The sequence below is a fragment of the Cricetulus griseus genome, chromosome 2 (genome assembly GCF_003668045.3).
Source record: "Cricetulus griseus strain 17A/GY chromosome 2, alternate assembly CriGri-PICRH-1.0, whole genome shotgun sequence".
Classification (NCBI taxonomy): domain Eukaryota; kingdom Metazoa; phylum Chordata; class Mammalia; order Rodentia; family Cricetidae; genus Cricetulus; species Cricetulus griseus.
In genome coordinates, this window is record NC_048595.1 from 190,688,341 (window position 1) to 190,713,032 (window position 24,692).

The window sequence follows — 24,692 nt, forward strand, 5'->3', positions numbered from 1 at the left end:
CTGCCAAGACAAAAAAAACACTTGTGGGGCATGGGGCTTATTTCCAATTACAACTCTAGGTGACAGTTCATCACTGAGGGAAGCCATAGCATGAACTCAAGGCAGAATACCAGATACAGAAATTGAAACACTGCTGACTGGCTTGTTCTCCATGGATCACTCACATACCATCTGATACCATCCAGGACCACCTGACCAGGGGTGGCCCTACCCCCAATGTTCTGGTCCCTCTCATATCAATCATCAATCAAGAAAATGCCGCCACAGACTTGCCTATAGGCAAATCTAATAAGAGGCATTTTCTCTACTGAATTTCTTCCCAGATGACTCCAGCTTGTGTCAAGTTTACACAACACTACACCTTGCAATGGTAATGAGTAAACCATTCTCTAAGATCTCACTAAGTCCTCATATCCCTCATAAAAACAGACAGACCTTCCTGGATATCATAAACATGAATGGGAGATTGCAGATTATGCAGACCTTGAAAAAACCAACAGGTCCTGACCTTAATCCTAGGATCTTAAGGAAGAGTTATGCTGAGACAGTTTTCTGGCCCCGGGTTTAACACTATGTAGACCTCCCTCATACACACTTCCCTGCCACAGAAATGAAAGTAGCAGGCTTGTCCCACCTATGAAAGGGCTTGAGTTCACATGAATGAATTATGGAAACTAGGTGATCAACCTGGCTTAGAGTTGAGGAAATCCCTAGGATTGTCCTTGGACTGCCTGATAGTAAAATGGGTTTGATGAGAGCCCTGCTGACCTCACATTGTGAAGATTAGGAATGTAATACTTGCTACTCCTGGGAAGGAGGTAGAATGCTTTACTGTCTGCAGATATATATAACCCTGAATGCCAATTCCAGAGCAAATGTAAAGAAACTTTGTGTGTGTTTGTTGTTGTAAACAAGAACACATTTGTTACTGCTCCAATAGGCTCTTAATAAAACTTGGTTGTACAGTTCAACTGCTTTCCTGTGATTTTTTTTGTGAGTTACAACAAAGGGACATCTTAGGGGGCTCCAAAAGAATCTCTTAGGGAATCAAATCACTTATCACAAGAGGACATGGGGTATTGTCTGAATAGCTTTGTCTGTAACAGGCAAATGTGATGAGATAGTTACCCTGAAAACTCAGTGGGTAGAAAAAGCAATACCATATGGAGAATGGAGACGTATTTTTATTATTTTTCTTTTCTGTAACCAGCACAGAGTGTGCTCATATGTGCCTCTCAAGAGTGCGTAGGAAGGTACGGAAGAGGTGAGGGGGAGATACCAGAGGAGCCGACCACTCTCTATAGCTCTACACAGTCAGTTGAGTTTCATTATGCAAACTTGCACATTGAAGACATTTCTTTTCAAACTTTAAAACACAAGACTCCAAATCACACACTGTCAGACCTAGAACGCTTAAATATATAACACATCTGAATGTATTTAACAAAATATTTTTGGTGAGAAATGCAAACATCTTTGAATTAGAAATATTTTCATCTAATAGTCATTTAATAACTAATCTACGAAGGCTAAAGATTCCTATGGGGTTCATTTTGTTTTGTTGTTGTTGTTGTTATTGCTCTTCTGGTCTGGTCTGTGTGCATATCTCTCTTCAAATATAACACTTAGAAGACAGTTCACTAAGACTTGCTTTCTAAGACAGCACACACCCTTCTAGTCTTTGCCTATCCAAACTCATCTCTTACCTACCACAACCCTGTGAGGAAGGGATGAGCTTGACTAAATTCACAACCAAGAAAACTAAGAGAAAAGAATAGGAGTTTGCCTAAGGTCACAGTTCCAATCACCAGTAGTGGTGTGACTTGAATCAGGGAACAGAGATTCGAGTCAAGCCTCCTTCCTAACTGTCCATCTTACAGGCTGATGAAGAAAGACTTTTATACTGAATGTGATTGTCTTAGTCATGGAAGTAGTTGGGAAAATGTAATGTGTCCCTAGGCTTGCCATACGCCAAGTTTCAAAACTCATATTTCAGCATGATGGTTAATGATGGGGAAGTAACGGGTTACCTAACGGCTAACTACTTGTCACCAATAAATCAGAAACAGCTAATTTGAACAACGTAAGTTAGAATTTGCAATGAAAGAAGGGGTAGAAAATGTTTGGGAAAACAATTTCAAAGGAAAAAGTACCAAGTTGAAATTGACTCCCTGAGGTAAGTAGGCCTCCTTTTTACAATTTACCCAAGCACTGGGAGGTGACTGACAATTCCCAGCCTTCGCCCGTATGCCAGCTAAAAAGTGCTTCTTTTAGAGGCTCTTGCAGGATAAATTATGACTTCAGAGCTCAGCGATGTCTCTATTCAGAAAACGGTCGCTGACAAGAGCTCTAGGGTCTAAAGAAACTATAACAAGCAAAGAAATATGGCAACAAGAAAAATGAGTCCTTAGCCTGGGTCCCGCCTCCTCTCATCCATTTCCTACTGTATAACAGAGAACCTCATTCTGCCCTGTCACAGAGAGAGGGTACCTACAAGAACAGACTCAAGTCCACATACTGGGTCTGGTTCACACAGAATGTCACTGGGACAAGGAGCCCCATACTTTTGTGAGGCCTAGTGACTCTAACAATATGCCTTAATGGGTTCAGGCCCTTTGGTTGGCCCAGAAGTTAAGGCTTCAGATGGGTCTGGGAGTTGGGGCTCAAAAACTATCAGCCTACAAGTACTTCCTGTTGAGTCAGTCAGTTGGCTTATTTCTGCCCCAAGTGGAATTTCTGTGAGATAAAGGGCAAGTGTAATTTTACAGTGCAGTACTGAAGTGAACAAGACAAGCAAGTATTTACAAACTGAGGAAGAGAGACTGTTTCCCAGGGCATGAACCCTACCAGCATCAGTAATATAGACACTGGGATAGCCACATAGAGCCCTACGATGGCAAGAGATGCATGTTACTACATACATGAAAGGGGCACCAAGGTACAACCCACTCTCTAGCCAGGTTGTTGAGGAATTTATTAGGGAGTGCCATTCCTCTGTAGGATGGGACCTGCCACACATGAACATGACAAAGAGAGGCTGGAAACAGCCTGCCTTCAGGCAGCATCCTGGGCTGTGTCTCAGTGTGGAACCCAGAACTGCAGCTTGCTGGGACTGGTACACCGATGAGCTCCAGACCACTTCCTTTCTCTCCAACCCGGCAACAGTCCAAACTTTTCCTCTTATTCTAACCCCAAGGAAACTTGCATGTGGGGCTGAGGAACAGAGGGAGGGTGAAGCAGCTACAGTTCACAACTTCTTGGTGTCACTCAGTACGTATTAGTAGCAGAACAAGCTTTGTGTCAGGCTTTCTAGGTAATACTGGCATTGGCTCTATGAGGGATATACTTTGTTCCTGCTTTTGAGAAGAAAGAATAAGTTACAAAATGGGTGTGACTTACTTAGGGGCCAGCACTAGGCAGTGGAAGCTGGAACCAGGCCCTTTAGGCAGGTCTAGTCCCCACAACAGTGCCAGTGGCTACAGCAAAAAGTCATTTGATGCTGTCTTCACACTACACAGCCACTAGGGATATGAAAGCTCCATCTTCCTCTGGGACAAAATAAAGTATAGGACAAGATCAGTGCTCCAACCCTTCTTGGTGTCTATACTGAGGCACAAAAACAAAGGAATCAGACCCAACCCAGGAAAGAGTGTGGGAAGAAGGGTAGAAAGCATAAGCTGGGAGCCCAAAGTGGAAAAGGGTTGGATGCATGAATACATTTTAGAAATTGAAAGTGAAAACTATAATAAGCTCTTTCATCTTTGCTAATAGATATGATATCAGAGCGCAATTAACTATCAGGGCTTGGGAGATTGCTCAGTGGGTAAAGGAGCTTGCTGCCAAGCCTGATGACCCGAGTTTAATCTCTGAGAACACATAGTAGATGGAGAGAATGGACTTGGGTAATATGTCCTCTGATCTCCATACAGGCACGGACACACACATGTACACATGGTTTGTTTTTGGTGTGTGTGTGTGTGTGTGTGTGTGTGTGTGTGTGTGTGTGTGTGTAGATAGATAGATAGATAGATAGATAGATAGATAGATAGATAGATAGATAGATGTACACGTGCATGCATACATACATACATATGTACCAGAAGAGATATTAGGAAAAAATAAAGAAATCAAACATCTTTTTCTATGCTACAAAGATAAACACTGACTACCAGCATTGTTGAGGATCTCGCCAGATTTCTATCTGGCTATGACAAGAGCCATGGCTTCACCTGTTTTTTGGCCTTCAGTTCTAAGCTGATTCAGCAACTATCCTAACAAATGTCTTCTACTAATTAATCAATCCCCTGGCTCCTGCCTATTATGAACTGTTCTGACAGCTGTATGGATGCAGCATATACAAAAGCAAATGTACTGGCAAAATGCCATATTGTCATCAACTTTCTTCTTAGAAAACTTTCAATACTCTTATGAACTAATGCATACAAATGTTTTGTTTGTGAATCTATCTTTTAAATTAAGTTTAATGTATTATTATTGTGTGTGTGTGTGTGTGTGTGTGCGCGCGCGCGCGAGTGCAGAAGTGCATGCCACAGTAGGCTTGTGGAGGTTGGAGGACAACTTTTAGGACTTGGTTTCATTTCTTCCATCCTGGGTCCTGGGGATCACTCAGGTCCTCATGCATACATACACTGCAAGGGCTTTCGCTGCTGAGGCATCTCATTGTCCCCACCACCACCACTGAGTTTTTAAAAGTGTCTAGGCTGACATTTACATAAGAATACAGTAGATGAGCATACCACGAACAATCACAATGTCCTGCATGAGTTTTGCCATCATTAAATGACAAGAGCCATGGCTTCACCTGTTTTTTGGCCTTCAGTTCTAAGCTGATTCAGCAACTATCCTAACAAATGTCTTCTACTAATTAATCAATCCCCTGGCCAAACCAGATACTAGTCATCCAGGCTTGGAGAAGATAATGTATCCTTCATTTTGAGGAGGAGCTGAAATCATAGCCTGCAGAGAGCAGGCAAGCTTGAGGATTTATCCTATCCCTTTGCTTGTCTCTGGAGTTTAGCAAATAATGCAGGCTCAATCACAGAAATCCAAGGTTGCATTTTCAAAATGTTATCTCCTAGTGAATGAGGCTGCCATCTATGTTTCTAACTATTAAACGTGAGCAGTGTAGAGGAAACGTGAATCACCATGCCATCCTGTGTCAAAATTCATCTTTTCATCATTACTGAGAACTCTGGAGTCTCTCTGAGTGTTCTGTGATTAAATTTTAATAGACACCAGAAATGAAAATGGCAGCCACTGTGTGGAAGAGGGAGCCGTGGGGAGTCAGTCTATATGTCACTCACCTATAAGACGCCAAAGGGAGGAGGCACATAACCTTTGCAATGGCATGCTTTTTATTTAATGCACTCAGTGATTTCATTAGTCTGCCAATATAAATCTTTAAGGAAAAAAAAAACATAAAAATGTGAGCAAAGTCAGCAGGGGTCCAAGTCCTGATGTTATTTTCCCCACTGCTGGAAAATTATTTCTGCCACCACACCGGAGCATATGTCCTCATTAGTATGTATGACATGAGAGCAATAAGCATTGGGAGATTTACACTACACTACGCACAACTTCATTAGTAAGAAAGGGAGTCCATTTTTAGGGAGGTGTCAACATTCCCCAGTCCCTACACACCTGTTCAAGTAGTATCATAAATCCATCGTATGCACTGGACTTTAAAAGTTTTCTCTACCTATTACAGCTATTAGCTAAATGGGTCTGAATCTTCAGAATGTGAACGTGCCACAATCTTAATTTACATATTTATTTATAGACAGGATCTTATGTATCCCAGGCTGGCTTCGAACTTGTTCTGTAGCCGAGGAAGACTTGATATTTCGATTCTCCTGCCTCACCTTGCTGAGTGTGTAATACATTACATGCCCTGCTTATGCAGTGCTGGCAATGAAACCAGGGCTTTAAGGGAGCTAGGCAACACTCTGCCATCTGAGCTACATCCCCAGCTAACCCTGCCATGTCTTTAAGTAGGAGATGTAATTTAATATAACCTTAAAGTCTGCACCCAACTACCCAACTTAGGGCCATTCAGTCAATATTAAGCAAGTGTCAGAAGGTGGAGAAAGGGTATGCTAGGTTCAGAAGACATAGACTGTGTAAGAAGAGCCTGGGTTTCCAGTATCATTCAGTTAAATAGATATGGTGAGGATATGAAGGAAGATGAAATAGGGAGGAAATTCCAGAAATACACAAATAGCTAAAAGTGCCTCAGGTCATAGCAGTGCAAAGCAGAAGCACAAAAGGAAGATAGCCTGAAGTTTCAAGTAGAACTAATGCCTGAACAAATATCTACAAATAGCTACCTCCCCAGACGATTCTAGAACCTAGCAAAAGTAAGTGATCGATAATTTTGTAAAAGAGTTAATGGAGTGTGTTTATCAGGAATGGGAGGAAATGACAGCATTTTAGGAGGAGGTGCAGGGGCAAAGGTCAAATGGTCTGGGTGCTTTATGAGAATTTTGAAGGAGAACGTGATTTGAATGAGAAAGTGATGGAGAGTAAGCTGGAAAAGAATTTTTAAATTAACAGCAAGACCAAGAACACACAAAACCACTTGGTCCCTGGTTGATAAAACTAAGAAGAGGAAAGTAACCTTCTAAGAACTATTCACAAAATCCTGGAAATTCATGAGCCCACAGGGCAGGCTCATACATAAGCAAGTACAATAGGAGAAATACCTTGAAAATCACTCGGCATTGTTCTCTGGCTTGTTTACATGGCAAAACCAAAGCAGAACCTGCACACATCTCTGCACTGTGATGTGTTTCTTTCCCTTTGGAATAGTGAAAGTACTGGAGGTAGGTGGTGGTGACTGCACAATGATATGAATGATGTACTAAATGTCATTGAACTTCATGCTTGACATGATTAAAATGATACAGTTCAATTATGCATATTTTACAACAATCAAAAACATTTCTTCAACATTCTAAAGACAGAAGCTAGAAGATGGAGAACCAGCCTAATCGATATAACAAATTGTTCGCCAGCCTAGGCTACATAGGGGGACTTCCTATCAAAACAAACAAGGGTCTGGAATATAGCTCAAGCACAAAGTGCTTGCCTAGCATGTGCAAGGCCCTGGGTTTGACCCACAGAGCTACAGAATATCCTAAAGTGTTTCCTGAATGCATAGAGTTTACCTCAGGGAATTTTGGTAATTATTACCAAGCTGTTTTTGGTGCCTCTGTGTGTGTGTGTGTATGTGTGTGTGTGTGTGTGTGTGTGTGTGTGTGTGTGTGTGCTATGTGCTCATGTATATACACAGGCTGATATGTCCACAAAAAGGCCAGAGGAGAACATCAGGCACCCTGGTTTGCCATGTTCCTCCTTATTTTCCTGAGACTGGATCTCTTACTGAACCTGGAGCAAGTCCAAGAGCCAGCAAATCCCAGTAATCCCCCCTCCTTCTCCACCTCCCATAGTGCTAGGGTTTTAAGTGTGCATGGCCACACTCAATTACAGGAGTGCTGAGGATTTGAACTTGGGTCCTCATGTTTACGTAGCATGCACTCTTACCCACTGAGTTCTGTTTTTTAATCAAGATATAAATACATGCAGGCCTTAAACATGCATACAGATTTTTGTTTGTTTCTTTTATGTAATCACTAGTGCACAGATTCCCACACTTCCATCAAGATGCCGCCATGCCCAGCACCCCAGGCAGCCCCTTCTACACCTTTCCAGGAAAACGATTCCCCTCAAAGCTAACTGCATTTCTGATTTCTACAATTTTAGAGGGGGATGATGTGTGCTTATCCTCATGTTTTCTCGATTTTATGCAGTGGTCTCTGCCCCTTATTGATAGACTCACTTAGGTTTTATTGTTGTTTTTACTGCAAAACAAACTCCCACAAACTTGGTGGCTTGAGGCAAGACCGACTTACGATCTCCAGTTCCCACAGATCGGCATCTTGGGCACCAGTTAATTTGGCTGTCGGCAAAGGATTGTTCCAGACTGATGTCAAGGCGTAGGCTGGGCTGTTAGCTCATCTGAGGCAGTGTCCTCCCTCAACCTCCCTGTGTTTTGGCAGCATTCATTCCCTTGCAGCTGTGCTACCAAGGTCTATGTGTGCTTGCCAGCTGTCCCTCAGTCCCTCTCAAGGACATCTTCTGTCTTCACCACTCACAGCCCCCTACCCCAACACAGCAGCTGAACTCTTCAAGGCCAGGTGAAGGGGCCTGATGATTCCTGCTCCTCAAATCTTACCTAATTAGCTCTCAGGCTCATGCAGAATGGTCTCCCTTCTGATTAGCTCAAAATCAACCGAGTTTGGACTTTAATCTCATCTATAAAATCTCTTTGCCATATAACATAACATTTCATGGCATTCACAGTCCCACCTACACTCAAGAGGAGAGAATTATGGCCAGCCGGTGGCCTGAGGGGCAGGATTCTCAGTTCATCTAGAATCCTACCCTCTTCAATCGCTTCTCATGCATTTCAGCTGACCACACATGCAACAAAAATCATTATTTTTCTCTTCAAGACATTTGCTACAGAAAATTAAGTCAGGCAGTAGTGGCACACACTTTTAATCCCATCACTCAGAAGGCAGAGACAGGCAGATTTCTGAGTCTGAAGCTAGCCTGATCTACAGAGCAAGTCCCAGGACAGCCAAGGCTACACAGAGAAAGCCTGTCTCCAAAGCCAAAAAAAAAAAAAAAAAAGGAAATTTAGAGAATTGCATCCAAAACAGAAATTAATATAATGATTTCTATTATAACTAGATGTAGTTAGCATTTCAGTTTATCTGAACCATTATAAATATACATCTATAGGTATGTATTGACTTATTACAGGTAGTTAACTGAGTTTGAGTCTGTTTCTTCAATGGGTCCTGGGAGACAAATTTTCATTTTTTGGTACTTTTATTCATATAATATCCTAGCACTTATATGTACAATATTTCAGTCTGCTAAAGTACACAGATAATATGTGTTCTAGTTTGATTTCTATTGCTGTGACAAATACCGTGACTAAAGTCACAGGGGAAGAAAGGATTTATTTGGTTTACAGTTCCATGGCACAGTACATCATTGAAGGAAGTCAGGACAAGAATTCAGGCAGAATCTTTAAGGAGAAACTACTGAGGAATGCTGCTTGCTGGCTCAATCACTCATAGGCTTATGCTTAGCTAGCTTTTTTTTTTTTTTTTTTTTTTAATACTGCCCAGGACACCTGCCTAGGTATGGTACCACCCACAGTGGACTGAGCCCTCCTACATCAATTAATAGTTGAAATAGTTTCTCACAGATGATGTCCATGAGCCAATCTGACTTAGGCAATTCCTCAGTTGAAGCTTCTCTCAGATGACTCTGGGCTGTGTCAAGTTGACAACCAAGGCTATCAGAACAATACACAACAGAGTGCTCTTCTTTCTGTGTAGCAAACATGGAGACGCTGATCCAGGAGGACTCCCTTCAGCTTCCAAGCCTACCTAACTGAGCTTCGTTGGAAAGCAGGAGGCATACCTAACATCCAAAAAATGAGAAGCTAAGAACTCAGTTTTCACAAATAATTTCTCCATTCTTGAATTGGCAATGCTAATTAAGGGTTTCATTAAAATTCCATCTTCCCTTCTTAGAGTCTATGGTGGGTATTGCTTTTCCCTGACCTAAAGTAGTATGACCTATGTGACATTTACTCATCATAAAACGTGAACCAACTGATATGTGGCATTCTAGGTTCATAACAATGGGTTTTCAATTTGAAATATTACCTCTGCCCAGCTGTGAAATTACATGTACTACTTTTCTCTACCAGCCAGTTCCAGGGAGGCCCTCTTCGCTGTAAGTATACATTGACCATGAAATTATTGCTCTGTTCAACCACTGAGTTGTTCCTTTAAAATATATACATATGACTACATATATATTAGATAGATGGATGGATAGATAGAAGATAGATAGATAGATAGATAGATTTTGTGTGTGTGTGTGTGTGTGTGTGTGTGTGTGTGTGTGTGTGTGTGTGTGGTGTATGACATGCCACAGCTTGTACAGAGGCCAGAGAACATCTTCCAGGAATAGGTTCTCTACTTCTACCATGTGGGTTCAGGAAGTAGAACTCAGGTCATCAGGTTTTGAGCCAAGCACCCTCACCCAATGAGCCATCTTACCAATTTTCAGAGTTTCTTATTGTAGCATAACCTAGCCTACTCTGCCTAATGCAAAACAAAAGTTTGGGAATGTTGATGGCTAGCCTTGTTTGTTGACTTGATGGGATTTATAATCATCATGGGAACAAGCAGAGATGTCCCTTACAGACTTCTCTGGCCATGTCTGTAAGGGATTATCTAGATAAGATTAGCTGACATGGGAAGGCTTACTCTAAATACAGACAGTATTCTATGAACAGAAGTCATAGGCTGAATAAAAAGGAGGAAGTGAGTGGAGCATTGCTCTTTGCTTTCTGGCTGTGGCTGCAGTGTGACCAGTTGCCTGCTACTGTCATAGCTTCACACTGAGCTTCTTATCCTTCTTTCTATGACAAAATACCTCAGTGCAAAGAGTTCATAGTTCCAAGTTGTAGTCCATCACTGAAGGGAAGTTACAGAAACAGGAGACTGAGACAACAGATCATATTCCATCCGCAAGTCAAAAGCAGAAAACACTGAACACAGGCATGTCCATGTCAACTGACCTCTCCATTTTGTACTGTCCTGGAACTCCTACTGAAGGAGTGGTTCTGCCCATAATTAACATGGGTCTTCTCATTACTGATTAACTTAATCAAGACAATTCCTCATAGACATTCTCAGAAGCTAGACTTTTTATAATCCCTCGTAGGTGTGCCTAGAGGCCTGAAATTGAAGCATTATACTGACTGTGACACTGTGTCTGCCTTGGTCATAGTCCCTAAAACTGTGAGCTCAAGTAAATGCTTCCTTCCTTAAGTTAGTTGCCTTTGTCAGATATCCTGTGATAGCAATGAGACAAGTCAGTAATACAGAGAAGGATCTGTCATCTATTTGAATCCTGGAGTGTGGGTATAGGAAACATGGGAGGACTTGGTGGCCATAGAAGCCTGTCTTTGGAGAAAGGATTGGAAACTGCAGAACATCACAGTGGTGCCAGTTTTAGAGTCTTCTATTAACCTTAAAAATTAAAATTTATCCTTTGCTAATTCCCCTCGTTAGTTAAAAGTGGACATGAAAAATATCCGAACAGTTTTAAGCTTTAAAAGCCTAGAACTACTAGAATTTCTATTTTCAAAAATTATTAGTGTATATTTGTTGTACAAAATAGTTGATTTCATCGTGACATTTATATTCATTCATGTTATATTTTGATCATATTCACAGACTGTCATAATTCTCCCTCATACCCCTACAATTCTCTGTTGAAAGTAGGGCACCATAAAAGGTTGTTTTTAATATATTTGAATAGGCATTTATGAGCACTCACCCTTCACAATCATGTCTATATGAATTTTGCATGGATAGTGCCTTCTGACTCAGTCTGGGGAGGAGTTAGCACTTGTGAGCCTAAGACATATATGATTCATACATTTTGTTGTTAATACAAAACAAATAACAAACAAAACCCTAAACCATCAATCCAGCCTATGGTACTAGGTAATAAGAGAATCAATGATTTCAGAAATGCTAAAACCCAGCCCCTCAGGTGGCACAGTTATGGTATTTCAGTTGACATGGCTTTCTTAGCATTCATTCGTCATTCATTGCTGCAACTGTCTTGATATTTTTTCAGGTAGCCATATCTCCAAGGAGTCATCATGCTTTGAACAAGATGGAATGTGGCCCTTTTCCCATGGAGGGTGAGTATGTAGATCTGGCCTAAACCAGTCACTACCAACTCTCCCCTAGCATAGTAATTACTTCAAGAATAAATGACATAATAGCTAGACCAGCGAGACTGGAGATGTTTTAAGTGACTGTGAAGAAAACATTCTTGCTCTTTCTTAAAAGATTCTTGCAACTACCATATCTCAGGCTGCCCAAGGACACACATGGGAATTTGTCAGCAGCTGACTCAACACACGCAGATGAGACTAGCCTCACGGTGAATCTTATACCATGGTAAGAAAACAGGAAAAGTACACACACACTCTCTCTCTCTCTCTCTCCTGATGATATTGTTGAATTTGTGAACTAAACTTGTCCAGAGTTACATCCTACTTTCAGATTTTCAGTTCTATGAACACACACACACACACACACACACACACACACACGTATATATTCATTGTTTTCTTTTACATTTATTTACACATGTGCCACAGTGCATATAAATAGGTAAAAGGACTACTCCAGTTTAAACTGTTTGTTCCTTCCTTCCCCCATGTGGAATCTGGGGACCAAACTCAGGCCATCAGTCTTAATAGCAAGTGCCTTTACCTGTTGAATTATCTCAGGGTCTGATAAATGTGCTTTTAATATTTGCTCAAAACGATATTTCTTAGACTTTGATTCCTTACACCTGACACAATTGAGAACACACATTAATAGAGTGACTAGAAACCCAGTTGCCTAATATTCAGATGAAGCATAGAAATCATAAAATAGTTGCCTATTTTAGTGCTAAATGGGCTGGCTAGTTTTATGTCAACTTGACACAAGCTACAATTATATGAAAGGAGGGAATTTCAATTGAGAAAATGCCTCCCTAAGATCCAGACATAGAGCATTTCTTAGTGAATGATGGGGGAAGGCTCAGACCATTGTGGGTGGGGCCATCCCTGGGCTGGTGGTTCTGAGTTCTATAAAAAAGCAGGCTGAGCAAGCTAGTAAGCAGCACCCCTCTATGCCCTCTGTATCAGCTCCTGCCTCCAGGTTTCTGTCGTATATAAGTTTCTTGCCTTACTGCTTTGGATGATTGTCTTAGTCAGGGTTTCTATTGCTGTGAAGAGACTCCATGACCACAGCAACTATTACAAAGGAAAACATTTAATTGGGTGGCTTACACTTTCAGAGGCTTAGTCCATTATCATAATGGTGCAACATGATGGCTTGCAGGCAGACAAGGTGCTGGAGCAGTAGTGTCCCACAACTTGACTGGAAGACAAGAGGAAGTGGTCTGTCTCACTGGGATTTGCTTGAGCATATATGAGAGACCTCAAAGCCCACCCCAATAGTGACACACTTCCTCAACAATGCCACACCTCCCATTAGTGCTATTCCCTTTGGGAGCCATTTTCTTTCAAAACACCACAATGATGAACTATTATTTGGGACTGTGAGTGAATAAACTCCTTTCCTCTCCAATTTGCTTTTGGTCACTGTGTTTCATCACAGCAATGTTAACCCTAACTAGGACATTGGTCATGAGGCTAAATGCCCTAAAATGAAGGATCACATTGAAAGCAGTTCTACCCACAGCATATTGGACAGAATGGTAAGTCATAAATACTCTCTTTGGAAGTTAAGAAACAATCATGTAATGAAGAAAGAATTGAAAGGAAGGAAAGAAAGAAAAAAGGAAGGAAGGAAGGAAGGAAGCAGAAGAAAAGGCCCTAAGAAAAGAGAGAAAGAAAAAAGGAAGGATGAAGGAAAGGTAACAGAGTTAAAGGGAAAAAAGTTTTTGCTAATAGACATAGCAAACACTATATTTTGATAACTTTATGCCTAGCAGTGCCGTAAACAGAAGGCTGATCTACTCACACTTCATACTATCTTATAATTTATATTTTAGTTGTTCCCATTTTGGGGGATGGAGAAAATAGAATTACCAGAGTAGACCATATCCTGGTACGACAGGTAATAAGATCGCAGGTCAAACCACAGGGTCGCATTCCAGTGCTACTGTTGTCTTTCTGGTCCTTTAAGACTTGTGTAGTGGTACCAACAACAGATACCAGGCATTGGGTATGTTCTGTTTGTAGCACCCGCTACAGTTCGGCCACAGTATTTTGGATTCATTTGGACATTCCTGGCCTATCTAATAGATGGACGTTGCTTATGAATGAATTATTCTAAGGCATTAGGTCCACGGGTGGGGATCTTCTGCCAGACACCTGCCCAGACTCCATATACTCACCTGCTGATGTTGATGGGAGATGAAATTTCTTTTCTAGAAACAAATGCTACCTTTCTTCCTCAGTTTTCTCCCTAGAAAAAGATGTCACTGTGGGATGAAAAGCTACCTATGTGAAAGAGGATTTCTCTTTGTTCAAAAATATAGCAATGTTAAGTAAGCATAAGCCAGAGTAAAAGTGAATAAACAGACGTAACACATTGAAAACTCTGGTCCGTGAGTTAATGATGCCAGTTATTGCCACTGTAAATGTGAAGAAAGCACTGAGTGAGATGAGGCTGCATTTGGCTCCTGACTTGTCACCAGGGGTGCTTTGAAGGCACTATGGAAAACCATCCCAAGGTCTGAGAAGATGCTGTTTTCAAATCTTCATTTTCCCCTTTCTCTACATTACCCATGTTTTCCTCCCTTTCCAGTAAGTCTCTCCCACCCTGCCCCTCCAGCACCAGATCAGATCTCTCTCACTCCAGAGAGCCACACAACAGAGTGGGAAACAGGGCAAACCACAGCTTTTGTGTCTTTGTTTTATAAAAGCCTAACCCATGGGGGAAGAGATTCTCTATTCACAACCTTAAGAAACAGGATGAAGAAGTTCCCCCAAACTTCCCAAGTACTCTGGGTTTAGAGAAGAAGAGAAGAGATGGAGGCCTGGAGCCAGTCCCAGGAGCAGAGGGGGGCAGCGCCCACATTAAGCAGCCCACTAGGAAGGCTGCCAGCCTGGAGAGGGATGGCCACATTGTGCACATTGACAGAAATATAAGCAGCTTCACAATGGTCCCCAGGCTCCCAGCATGACATGGGAAAAGCAGAAGACCATTTAGACTAAAGACAGAAATGACAAGCTCTCAGCCTATCCCATCTCCAGCAAAACAGAGACTCCAGTGTGTCTTGGCCTCCAGTGCTTGGCTCTGTAGAAGATGCCAGAACCGGGGCATAGCCCCAGGGAAAATATCAGACTATCCCAAGACAAACTAAAATTCCATTGTTTTATATGTTGACTTGTTTTTCCACCGACTCAGCTGAGTAGGCAAATTATAGTAAGATTCAAGTTCAGAAAAAAGAAAGCAAGAGGGTACATTGCTGCTTACAGACCTGAGTTCAGTGTGTGGAATTCCAGGCTGCTGCAGAAGGGGTAGGTGATCCCTCTGGGAGAGTTTAGGATCTTCCAGATGCAGAACAGAGGCTAGTGGATCTGAGAACAACCAAAACAGAAAGAGGTCAAACGCACTCCTACATTTGTACTACAAACTGATAAAACCATCTGCTGTAGATCTCCATGAATCTCTATGCAAAGGGGGTGTTTTGTGGTGCCCCAATAGTATGGACATAAGGGTGTATGTGGGACAACACAAGCAAGGACCCAGTGCTGAGCATGAGGGCACAAATTGAAAGTAATGAAAGCAGGGACATTCATTTGACAACTGCAATGGGGAATAATGAATGACTAGATAAAAGCAGGTCACACTTAGAGGGTCCTGAGATCCTGACTCAGACATTTGAGTTGGCTACCCTAAGTAATAGGGCACCCACAGAATCTCACAGATAGGCTGTGAAATGATTTCTACTGCTAATAGTCTAAGATTCCCTGTAGTTGGCATGGTGTGGTGTGACTGGCAGGGAGACTGAGAATAAGAAGAATGAATGGAAGACCATTTCAGTGATTTGGGGGAAGATGGGCATGAAAGTTTAGCTGTGAATGAAAAAGAAAATAAGCACAAATAGTGGACCCGAATGCTGTGAAGAGTGGTGTGGCATGGGCAGTTGCAGCTGTGAGTTTCTCATGCTGTTTAGGGACTCTCACAATCAGCTGATCTCTTCAAACCTGGGATCGTTGGCTCACTCTAACTCCTGCCCCTTGTCATACATCAGGTGATACATTTCAGTTTGCTGTTTTAAACTATTGTTCACCTTAGTCTTGGCTGGGTTGGGAAAGACTCACAGAAGTAAAAACAAATGTTTCCATCCTTACAATGTTTTCATTCTCATAATTGTCTTCACTACTGCTGGTTAATGTCTTCTGACACTTGACATGTGGTTGCATGAAGCACTTGGGGACATGATGGGGACAAAGGCTTCTAACTGTAGGAACAAACTGTCGGAGCCTGAATCTTTCAATCCTGGGGATTGAACTGATAACAGAATCGACAAGGTTTGTGCAAAAACTGCCTCTGGAATATAAAATGCATTTAAAAGGCATGCAAGGGGATGGGAAGATGGTTCAGCATGTAAAGGTGGCTGCTGCCAAGCCTGACAACCTGAGTGTGATCCCTGGGACCCATATGGTGGGTGAAAGGAGTGACCTGATCCTGCAAAGTGTCCTCTGTGACTTCCACTGTGTGATCTCCACAGTGGCAGATGCACACAGGCAGATGCACACACACACACACACACACACACACACACACACACACACACACACACACACAATAAAGGGTTGTAAAAAGTCTACAGTTTATTTATTATAATAATGATAACAGCAACAATAGTAATAACAATAAAGAATTCAGGGAGTTGCTTCAGGGGCAAGCAAAGGTTTTCAACTGAAAGTTTGAGGTTCAAATCTTGACTTTAATGCTTAATAATGATGTGGTCTTTGGCAGGGTACTAAACAGCTTAGCCCAGAGGATGTCAGTGAAAATGAGGAGCAGGGAAACCTCTTGGCAGATGAAGGACCCTGGAGGTTGGAGGACAAGTTTCTGACCTCCACTTACCACCTTGACTGACCACCCGTGCTCAGTAGCAATCAACACCACTATCTCTAATGCTTCTGTTATTTGACATCCCTGCATTTTCATTTCCTCTCTGTACATTGAAAGAAATGAGACTGACTGCCTCATGGGGGCTATTTTAAGGATTTAATTGGTATAGAGCATGTAGTGTTTAGTATAGTGGTTGGTGCATTTTAAACAGGCTGCAACGGTTTATTGTGACTACTGTGTTATTATTAACCCAAATCTCTCACGTTTTAGGCAGAGGTTGGCCAACTGTGACCCCCCCTAGACTAACTCCACCCAAGTGGAGTTTTGTAGAACCTGAGAGTGAAGCACTGCTCTGATATTTTTAAATGGTTGGAGCACAATCAAAAGAAAACTCATGCATGACACATGACCATTTTGCAAAAATGCAAATTTTACTGTCTATGTTAAAGGTATGTTAGTTGTGCTCATTTACATACATGTCCATGCACATATGTATTAATGCATTATGTGAAGCTGTTTCTGAGTTAATAAAACTCAGAGGCAGCAACTAAAGCAGGTTCATAAAGCCCCAAATATTCCCTATCTAGGCCTTCGGTGAGGGTCTTGTGGCCCCTAGTACGAAATGCTTTCACTGGTACCATGACTTGCTTTTCCATCATTTCCACAGATTAGAAGAAAATCAAAATGATTTTTAAAATTCTTGAATACCAGCGTGCTTCAAGCTGTTGAAAGGGAAGAATTCTCAGTCTTCCCAAGTATTTGGGAATATCTTTCAAAACACTGTCACCTTTTTTTTTTGTGGGTGACGACAGTGTGCCTAACATTAATTCTCCTTCTAATACACAAAGATAGTGGCAGCAGAGTGCTGTGCTTGGGCCAAACCAAATACATGCCTGCAAAGGCTGTCTAGAGGGAGACTGCACCAAAACAGAGTCAGAGAGGGAAATGTATTTTCTATGGACAGGTGCCAAGCAGTTTTTGGCTGTCACATCATGTCAAGATATATCAATGCCAAATAAAAGGTTCTGTCAATCACTGAGATTCTCTATCTATTTGATGATAAAACCCTAGATATTTGGAAACATCTGGCTAATTGACTATTTCTTGCTTCTCATCTGGATTTGGTGTTCAGTCTGCCTTGGTTAATGAGAATGACCAGATATTAACTACTAATATGAAAACGAAAAAAAAAAAAATCCTGTAGCCTCTTCTAGATAAACTTGCTGGCTCTATTTCTTTCTTTTTAGTGTGTGAGTTATTTTCTCCTATTCCCACCTCTATTTTCTTACCACCTTCCCTATCGTCCATCTTGGCTTGTTTTTGGGCCTTTACTATTTCTTCTACCATAACCTTTCCTGTCCAGACTTTCCAAGGGCATCATCATCTTCTCAATCCCATCAGGGAGAACATGGTTCGCTTTATAATATTTGAAAGCTTCAATTAAAATCCAGCATTCATACCTCCAGTGGCATAAACCACTGCTTACATTCTAGGAGGCTGTTTCATGTACAGTTAGTTCCCTGCATTCCAGAGAAAGGTCACAGAGAGACAGTTTTTGGTTTATCTGTTCATGGTTTTTCTATTGCTTTGAACTGAGTTTTAACAGGCTGTTCAGTGTTAGAATTGCATGTAAAGTCCCTATGATAGAACACAGACCTCTCTGAACCACTTCTTCGTACTTACAGCCTCTCTGTGACTTCAGCTGTTTCTGTAGCTATGGTTATGGTCCACACTGGTCCACAGGCTGCTGTTGTAGTAACATAGGCCTTGCCAAGACAAACGTAGGCCTCGTTCCCTGCTCCCCTAAATTTTTGATCAATGCTCTTCCTTTATGAAGTCTTGCTGGGCACTCAGCCTTGAGTGCATGGGGCTCTTGTCAAAATCTCTTTTGCAAATTCCCAGGGAGCGACTTTTCTTTTCTAAACAATGCTGTGAGGTTAGCTGGAGCCCCAGATCCTATAAACAGGAACAGCAGCTGCAAAACTGTGAATTTTGTCTTTAGTTTTAAGTTGCTGACTGCATTTTTTTCAAAGGAAGAGCTTCTAAAAGAGAAGGGAGATTCTCTGGTTTTTAAATAGTTGCTGTGTGATAGCTGGAGGAGAGTGAGTTGTTTGTATTACAGATCTCTTCCTCTTTTACTTAAAGATTTCTATAAAAAATCATTTTGTGGAAAGACATTATATTTAAATGTGGAAAAATATTTTGGGTTCTAGATAGATCAGTTTATATACAATACCTGCCATTTCTTAAAAATGGTAAATACAAAAGTCTCGGAAAAGCAGAAGCAATGATGAGGGAATAGCAACCAACATGGCCACATGACAGGTAAACCAAGAGCATAGCATTTATCATTACAAATAACACTTCAAAAAGGTTTGGGGGTTGCCATATTTCCTTAGTGTTTTAGGAAATACTGGTTTTATGCTTTCAGTGGTGGTGTTGTGGTGTAGATATGAAGTATCCCTCCAAAAGCTTTGTTAGACCCCCGGAAAACTCAGGTATCTGGGGTCCCAGGCCACGACCTCGGTCACCCCAATCACCAGGCAGATTCGAAAGCTTGATGCAAACTGCATGAGGCTTTATTGTAATTTAACGAGCTAACCCCATGTTAGCTCAGGTCTTTTGTCCACACACCATGGCGGTTGGCTAAAAAAGACAGTTTGAACCTGCTGCCGAGCGATCTTGTAGGGCAGCTTAAGGGGAGTGTCTGGGGGTACGCACAGGCTCATGATTGGTGTGCCTCCAGGCTTGGAGGGCTTGCCCTGTGTTGATTGGTCAACTGGTTGTTATGGCCCATAGGCCCTCCCAGGGTGGTTGCTATGCTCTGTGCGTCATTGCTGTGGGCTTGTCCGTAAAGTACACCCAGGGTCATAAAGCATAGCCCCACCAGCTAACTTCTGATTGGTTCCTTGTCACGAAGCAGGCACCTAACCTCTAGTGACTAAGACAAGGTCATAGCGAGCATGTATTACTGTCATGGCTGCCGAAATGGGGAGCTGGTCCCTTCAGGTTCATGTGGTTCCTTGTCATGAAGCAGGCACCTAACCTCTAGTGACTAAGACAAGGTCATAGCGAGCATGTGTTACTGTCATGGCTGCCGAAATGGGGAGCTGGTCCCTTCAGGTTCATGTGTTAAGGGTTGAGTCCCCAGCTGGTAGATCACAAGCTTAGAAGGTAATAAGGCTGAGGAGGCTTTAACTTAATCATTGGGTAAATCCCTAAATGGCTGGGTGGCTGCACAGCATTGCTGAGATGGGAGGGAGGAGGAGGGGACTTATGGAGAAAGTCGCTGGGGCATATCTCTGAAGGTATCTTGCCCCTGGTCCTTCCTGTTAGTCTCTGGGCTCCCTGGCTGCCATCTCCTGAGCCTAGTCTTCTGCTGCGCCTCTCATCCCTGATTCTCCCCAGGTGCCCTGGACCAGCAATGGAGACAGCTGACCAGCAGGCAGGGCATGAAAGCCTCTGAAACGGAGTCAGATACAATTCTCCTTCTTTAAACTCCTTATCCCAGGTATTCCTCACAGCAGTGAAAAAACCTGAAGGAATCTGAGACCAAATCTAAGACCCCAAACATGGGAGGTAAACACTCTAGGCACTGAGCTGTACTCTAAGACCTGGAAAAAATTTTTAATTAGATGAGAAAATAATTCTAAGCAAAGTACTCCACAGCTTTTACACACATATGCTCAGGTCTGTGACCTTTCTATGTCTTTCATCTATGTTGATGGAAAAGATGATAATAAAGAAATGGAGCCAAGATGGGTGGTGGTCCCAGCACTGGGGAGGTTGAGGCAGGTAGATCTGTGTGAGTTCGAGGTCAGCCTGGTCTACAAAGCAAGTTCCAGGACAGGCTCCAAAATGGAGCCAAGATCACTGAAGTTCTTATAAGTTCCTGTTCCGTTCAAGGCTGGCTTCAGGCTCTCACAAGAGGGAAGTACGCTGATGACATCATACTCACTTCCTTTCTGCTATAGAACACACCCTGCCTTCCTCAGCTGCCACACCATGAGGTCTCATGAGCAGTTCTGCTCCTGAAAACTTCCACCATGAAAGAAATTCCTACAAGTTCATTGCTGCCGACCCCTCCCGGAAACATGTGAAGCCCTACACATCTTCTTGGAAGCCTCCATTAAGCCTCCCACTCCACTCAGGGGGGGTCTGTGTGTTTCCTAGGCAGACTACAAAGCCCAGGTACCCAACCCACTTCTCCAGAGTGCCTCAGCCTCTGCCCTGTGCACCCATATCTTTCTCAATCAATTCACATGCACATTTGCTCAGTAAGTACACAGACCTAAACTCACCCTGCCACAGGGCTTTTGCACATGCTCTTTCTTGAGAAAGCCTTCCACCAGGCCCACATAGTTCACCCAGGTGACTTAGATCCATTCCCTCCCTTATCCTCACAAAGGGGCAACAGAGTGGCTGTGCTGGAGGTTACAACTCTAATCCCTGGGATTGTCTTGAGACACAAGAGTTAGCCTGTACTTTCGGGTGGAGCCAGTGTTATCACAGGAGTCCTTGGGACAGGTCAGAGAAAGACTTGAAAATGCTGAGCTACTGACTTTGAAGGAAGGTTAACCAGCCAAAGAATGCAGGGAAACTTTTCCCATGGCAAGAGCTTCCACAAAGAAGACAGCCCTGCCCATATTTTGGCTGTAGCTCCAGGAGACCCATGATGGACTTTTGACCTAACAGTAGGATAAATGCATTTGTGTTGTTCCAAGATCCTGATAATACAGTAATTTGTTACAGCAACAATAAGAGTCTCTGTAACAACCTCTGCTTCTAGCTACGTTCAATCCCCTCGGCTGTCTTTATTTTTCTTCACAGCGTTTACCACTATTAGACATTGCTTTGCTTTTCTGTGCTAGTTGCTTATCTGCCGCCTCTAAAATGATGTACGCTTCGAGGGAGCAGAGATGCTGCTGGTTCCTGGATTTCTCAAAATGGAGAATGCAGGCATTCAGCAGATTTGTATTATGAATAACTGAGGAGATCAAGAAAGCAATGCTTCCTAAAACCAGATCCTGCTACAGCATAATTTAGATGTGACTAATTTGTATGTGTATGTGTGTATATGTGTGCACGTGTATATGGTGTTTGTATGGTGTGTGTGTGTGTATTGTATATGTGGTGTGTGTATGATAGTGGAGTACACAGGATAAGGAGGTATTAATAGCAACATTAGCCATACAGTGGCAGTAATGGTGGAATTTGTATGTGATGGAGCTGTGACCCTGACTGAGACGATCCAAAATTCATCAAATATTTTATAAAGTCTACTGATGTGTCCCACAGGGAAATGTTCTCCATCTACAAACTCAGCATCATTCTGAACTAGTTGTCTCTATTATTCAGGGAAAGCCTTCAAATGAAGGTCCCAGTCACAGTGCAATTATCAAAATTCAAGGTCCACTTACTGATTATCCATTTCCAGATTGACTGAAGAAGTCAACCTAGTGTCATCAAAGTTGTAAAGAAACAAACAAATATCCAGAAATATTTAAGTCCATGGCATGAAAGCAGAAGACAATAAGACAATCTCTATATGATAGAATAGTCTAAGAAGTCTAAGAAACTAATTCGTAACAAAAATAGTCCTTAAAGGATTTACAGACCCAATTAGCAAATTGGTTGGCAGTTCTGCTTCTAGTATAATGATGTATTTATTTAACCACCTTCAGAGATCTTTGCACTTAAAAAACAGTAAATTTCTTTAAAATAGTAATGACCCTTCAAAGAAATAAAAGGATAATTTCCAACTTTCTTCAGCTGCCTGTGGACCATCTCACTATTCTGCTAACCACAAATAAATCCTTGAGCCAGCCAGTTAAACCCGTTGGCTTCTTTTACCCATTGTGCTGCTAATGTGCTCGGTGGTAGGGCTTCTGTTGTAGAAGTTCTGGACCACATCTTAAAAGAAACAGCCTCTGCAACAACAGTAAACTGAGATAAAAAACCAAGCACAGGTCTTGTCTGGGTTTGGGGTGGTAGGAGTGGGGAGGATAGTGTGAAATCAAGACTTCTTGGAATAAGTAAAAGAAATCTAAATCAATTGTTGTGGGCTATTTGTACACTGAGAAAATGTATTGCTGTGATTGGTGTAATAAAAAGCTAAATGGCCAGTAGCTAAGCAGGAGGTATAGGTGGGACTTCAGGGAAGAGAGAGAGAAAGTAGGAGATGAATCTAGGTGCTCCAGAGATGCCAGAGGAGATGAAGAGGAAACAGGGGGTGTAAGATGGAAGAGAGGTAAAAAGTCATGAGACAAAAAGTAGGTTAATATAAATTGGTTAATTTTAGTGATAAGAGCTAGTGGGGAAAGTCTAAGTGATAGGCCCAGCTTCCATAGTTAATAGTAGGTCTCCATGTTGTTTTTTGTGAGCCCAAAGAAAGATTTGTTTACAGTCAATGGGGGGAGGGTCCTAGGAGTTGCAGGGAGGAAGCAGAGAAGACTGGGAAGCATGAGGAATAGTGAGATGGAGGGCATGGAAAACCACCTCCCAACTCCCACTCTTTGCTGCATTTACAACACAAGGGTTGTATTGTATTCTTATATGAGTTGTGCATGTTGGTGCATATAAGGACAGTTGGCCTCTGTGTGGTTGGTGTTTTAGTCTCCCTATTGGTCTTGGTTTGTTTCTTCTCTTCCCCATCCATAGATACTTAAATTTAAATGGTTTCACCTGGCGTTGATGGTGCACGCCTTTAATCCCAGCACTCGGGAGGCAGAGGCAGGCAGATCTCTGTGAGGCCAGCCTGGTCTCCAGAGCAAGTGCCAGGATAGGCTCCAAAGCTACACAGAGAAACCCTGTCTCAAAAAACCAAAAAAAAAAAAAAAAAAAAAGGGGTTTCAACTCCTGTTTTGCTTTTGCTATTACAACAATGTTGCTATCATCACCAATGAGTGGTGAATAGTTTCTGTACTCTTCCTCATGTACACATGTGGAAAACATTGTAGAACAGCATTGTTAGAAATGGATAGATTGTACCTGGAATATCCCAGGGTTCCAGGGTGAGTTCTCATAAGTGAATGGGGTGCTAAGGGATACAAAGGAATTCCACAGTTTCTTCTGTTCTTTTCTTATGTGGTAGAAAGTGGAAACTTGGGCTTTAAATATAGGCAGCACAGCCCACTCACACAGGACTTCATGAAAGCAAGCGGCAAAGCCTCGTTGTGTTTATCTAAGGAGTGGATACCAAAGTGTAGTCCCAGTGTCACACAAACATTGGTGAGAAATCCAAAATCTTCGGCCCCAACCCCTACTTCTGAAATTCCATAATTGGGGAACTGCAGCTGTTTTGGTTTTTGTTTTTAACTTGTCCCTCGCAGATGGTTCTGATGTAAACTCAAGTTTTAGAACCAGTAGTCTGTCTCTAACACAAGTCATATAACAAAGGATGAAAAATGATAGTTCTTATTACTTGGTCAAGCCACTTGTGACAAACTAGCTATTGCAACTGAGTAAACAGACTCCTGGTGATAATCCTAATGATAAAATATGTTGGTCCTATTTTATGAATGGAGCTTGATCCCCAGTTAATACCATTGCTATTGGGAGATGAAGATGCTGGGTCTGCCAACCTGATCAAGAAATCCAGGCTGTGACAATCCAGATGCTAAAGTTGGGTTTATGATTGCAATTAAATTGATATGTGAGCTTCATTGATGAAGTTTGGAAATCACGTCACTGAAGTTTATAAATATTTCATGATCAATTGTGCAACCACAGCTGCAGTTTCCAAACGGTAGAGCTCAGAGGGAAAGTTGCAGTCATTTGTTTTCAGAATTCCATTTGCCTAACTGAATCTATGCAGTGTGTATATGCTTGTGACCAGGATAGTGAGAACAGCCTTCCTCCGTACAACACAGAAATGTAAGCCTAATTGATTCACTTCAGTTTGTTTGCTTTCCTTTTCTTTGTTCACTGAATTCTGTTCAGGATCTCCAA